The sequence below is a fragment of the Schistocerca gregaria genome, chromosome 4 (genome assembly GCF_023897955.1).
Source record: "Schistocerca gregaria isolate iqSchGreg1 chromosome 4, iqSchGreg1.2, whole genome shotgun sequence".
NCBI lineage: Eukaryota > Metazoa > Arthropoda > Insecta > Orthoptera > Acrididae > Schistocerca > Schistocerca gregaria.
Genome location: NC_064923.1, coordinates 93,844,483 through 93,849,196, shown reverse-complemented (window position 1 = coordinate 93,849,196; position 4,714 = coordinate 93,844,483).

The window sequence follows — 4,714 nt, the reverse complement described above, 5'->3', positions numbered from 1 at the left end:
CTCAGGCTGTCTGCGTGAGTGGTGAGGTGACGTTTCTTATAGTGTGCAAAACGGTTGCATAATGGATTAATCATTAAATAAATCACCCTGACTTCTCATGCTGTTACATATGCACTTGCGACGTGATTAACTGCCGCACTGGCTGCTGGGTGAACTTTGATGTAAGTAAAGTTCCTACACACATGCCTAATGGTGGTGATACAAAACATAGTAGACCATTGATTTAAAACACAAAACCATCAAAATAATAAAATAATACATCAGGCGCAGAACCTCTTTCTTCTTGAAGAGAGGGGGCAGTGTTGGACACCATTCCCGTATTTTATCATGTAATAAATAATAGGACATTAAATTTATGACTAACTCAGTTGAGCTAATTTGATTTCCAGCCATTTTTATTAGCTATAGTGTCTTCTACCGTGCGTTTTAACACGATAATATGGATTGTTTACATCGTAATGTCATAGGTTTAACCTTGGGCGACAACTCATGAATTCATTTTACTGACCTTCAGCCATCACATAAAAAACACATGCATTGATTGCTAAAGTGAATCATAGCGTCATTCTATTTAACACTAGGAGAACCAGCGTTAGTGAATTCTGTAGAAGGTCTACTACTGGTCATTTTGGCTGGTGAAGTTTTTTTCGTTGTTTCAATTTTACTTCTTAAGTCATTTGAGCACGGTGTCTTTATAGGTCAATAGTGAAGTATGCGTATTGTACGAATGCCTTATGCTTAAAAATTTCTATAGACGATATATTTAATTAGATAAAAATGATCGAAGTAAAGAATACAATGTAAATACAAAATCAATTCAAACTAAACTTACAAATGCAAATAAACAAATAATTATAGAGTAATTTTTTTATCTGTATGACTTATGCTCAGTCAAATCCCCAAACAGGTCATTAAAATATATTTAGTACGAAAAATAAAGAAAAATAGACAAAAATTGCTGTAGCAATAACGAGAAAATAGCATTTTTTCTCTCTGCGATATCTTTTTAATCAGAGCCAGCATCTTTGTCAACACACTTTGCACACATGGTCTGAACACCTCCAGCACATGGATTACATACGAATTTCTTTCACTGCACACACAGATTTTCAGTTTTGTTCGAACGTACTTCAGTGGTCGCAATGAATGTATGAACAGGTCCTTTCCTAAATTGTACACACACAGAGGAGAGTTTTCTACTAATTAAAGAAGTAATCACTGGCTGACATTTTCTTCCGTTGCCTCTCCGTAAAGGATCCGGGTGTTGATTCTAGCGCTGGCCGGAGTGGCCGAGCGGTTCTAGGCGCTACAGTCTGGAACCGCGCGACTACTACGGTCGCAGGTTCTAATCCTGTTTCGGGTATGGATGTGTGTGATCTCCTTAGGTTAATTAGTTTTAAGTAATTCTAAGTTCTAGGGGACTGATGACCTCAGAAGTTAAGTCCTATAGTGCTCTGAGCCATTTGAACAATTTTTGTTGATTCCAGCAAGGTCTAGGACTTCGAAAAACAAGTGCATAGGCCATCTGCGGCAGCCGAACTTGATAGTGTACAGATGAGACATCTGAACCAGAATATCAACTCAAAATTTAGTGAAATCGTAGAAGTTCACAGTTTTAAGGAGTTTCTTCTGTGTTTCTTTGTCCACTGCAAATGACTGATGCATTGTCCTCAATAGAAGAACATTTTTCTTGGTCTCCCCCAGATATGTGGTAACTGTAGTGTCACACGATTTCAGTAAAATAGTATCATACAAAGATCTGGCAGTAGACATCGCTGATGGAGGAACTCCTCTTTAGTTTTTTTTTCAGTGTTCCCACCATGGTGTGTTCTCCCACTTCAGTTGCTCTGCTCAATATGTTTGGCTGTGAAGAAATCGTAGTCATGGACTCTGCGGCTGGTGTCGGCAGGGGTTCGAATCCTCCTTCGGGCATGGGTGTGTGTGTGTTTGTCCCTTAGGATAATTTAGGTTAAGTAGTGTGTAAGCTTAGGGACTGATGACCTTAGCAGTTAAGTGCCATAAGATTTCACACACGATTGAACATTTTTTTTTGTTGAAGAAATCGTCACAGGTTACATGTCATCCTTTTGAAGTTTAAGGTTGCATAAGATGTGTAACAACATGCTCTGCAAGAGGTATATTAGTGAGTCTTGTTTACCCAAGTAAGGAAATCCATTTACCATATGTTTACTAATGGCATCCACTGTAAGCCACAGATTTGAACCAAATTTGTCTGGTTTATTACTCATGTATTGTATAGAGTGGCACTAAGCATAGAGCTGCTCATCTATGGTTATAAATGCACCAGGTTTATAGTTCTAGGTACAGTTAGCTGTAAACGAATTCCAGACTGGGGTAGCTGCTGTGAAGCCGTCAGCTCAAGACTCAAGTCTTTTGACACGAGTGTGCTTGTCATCAAATCTTAAAAATCGCATGACTTCCATGAACTTATTTCTTCCCATAGTGCGAGACAAAAATGGTGGCTCTCACACTTGATACCAGAGAAGTTACAGGGGGAAATTTTTACCTCCATACACTCCACGTGCATACATTATATCTATGGCAGTTTCTGATTGGGCAATATCAAGTACCCACGTGTCATACTTGAGAGGTTCTCGGGCTCTAATTTCTGGAAAACTTTTTTATGTTCTGTAGAATATTATAGTCTGTCAACACTCGCCATGCACCCAAGTAACTACCTGCAACTTTCTTAGCGTTACGCGTTTGCCCCAGTAGTTTCTACCAACACGTTGCGACGCCCTAATCTTCCAGGTGCATGCCCTGGTGCAATTCGAGTCCACACTGTTCTGTCAGTTGCAGTCTCTGCACTTCCAACTTCCGGATGCTGAGATGGATGCGATTTTTTCCTTTTTTCCCCTCGGATGCGAGTAGGAATTAGTGTTGCCACTGGATTAGAACGTGTAAGCACTGGGTTGTTCGTATGTTATTGTATAGGTTCTGAATATTCACCTTCTGACTATGATGATTCGTATTGTTCTTTATAATCTTTGTCATCTTCATCATTCAGCTCATCATATTCAAAAATACAGGGTGTTTCAAGAATGACCGGTATATTTGAAACGGCAATACAAACTAAACGAGCAGCGATAGAAATACACCGTTTGTTGCAATATGCTTGGGACAACAGTACATTTTCAGGCAGACAAACTTTCGAAATTACAGTAGTTACAATTGTCAACAACAGATGGCGCTGCGGTCTGGGAAACTCTATAGTACGATATTTTCCACATATCCACCATGCGTAACAATAATATGGCGTAGTCTCTGAATTAAATTACCCGAAACCTTTGACAACGTGTCTGGCGGAATGGCTTCTCATGCAGATGAGATGTACTGTTTCAGCTGTTCAATTGTTTCTGGATTCTGGCGGTACACCTGGTCTTTCAAGTCTCCCCACAGAAAGAAGTCAAAGGGGTTCATGTCTGGCGAATAGGGAGGCCAATCCACGCCGCCTCCTGTATGTTTCGGATAGCCCAAAGCAATCACACGAACATCGAAATATTCATTCAGGAAATTAAAGACGTTGGCCGTGCGATGTGGCCGGGCACCATCTTGCATAAACCACGAGGTGTTCGCAGTGTCGTCTAAGGCAGTTTGTACCGCCACAAATTCACGAAGAATGTCCAGATAGCGTGATGCAGTAATCGTTTCGGATCTGAAAAATGGGCCAATGATTCCTTTGGAAGAAATGGCGGCCCAGACCAGTACTTTTTGAGGATGCAGGGACGATGGGACTGCAACATGGGGCTTTTCGGTTCCCCATATGCGCCAGTTCTGTTTATTGACGAAGCCGTCCAGGTAAAAATAAGCTTCGTCAGTAAACCAAATGCTGCCCACATGCATATCGCCGTCATCAATCCTGTGCACCATATCGTTAGAGAATGTCTCTCGTGCAGCAATGGTAGCGGCGCTGAGGGGTTGCCGCGTTTGAATTTTGTATGGATAGAGGTGTAAATTCTGGCGCATGAGACGATACGTGGACGTTGGCGTCATTTGGACCGCAGCTGCAACACGGCGAACGGAAACCCGAGGCCGCTGTTGGATTCACCTGCTGTACTAGCTGCGCGTTGCCCTCTGTGGTTGCCGTACGCGGTCGCCCTACCTTTCCAGCACGTTCATCCGTCACGTTCCCAGTCCGTTGAAATTTTTCAAACAGATCTTTTATTATATCGCTTTTCGGTCCTTTGGTTACATTAAACCTCCGTTGAAAACTTCGTCTTGTTGCAACAACACTGTGTTCTAGGCGGTGGAATTCCAAACACCAGAAAAATCCTCTGTTCTAAGGAATAAACCATGTTGACCACAGCACATTTGCGCGTTGTGAACAGCACACGCTTATAGCAGAAAGACGACGTACAGAATGGCGCACCCACAGACTGCGTTGTCTTCTATATCTTTCACGTCACTTGCAGCGCCATCTGTTGTTGACAATTGTAACTACTATAATTTCGAAAGTTTGTCCGTCTGAAAATGTACTGTTGTCCCAAGCATATTGCAACAAACGGTGTATTTCTATCGCTGCTCGTTTAGTTTTTATTGCCGTTTCAAATATACCGGTCATTTTTGAAACACCCTGTATCTTCTTCTTCAGAATGTTCTTTTGGTAAATTGTTCACATAATTCAGTAATTCTTCACCAGAACAAAAACACGGGCACACCTTAATAACGACGAGGAGAGCTAAATTTATGCAGA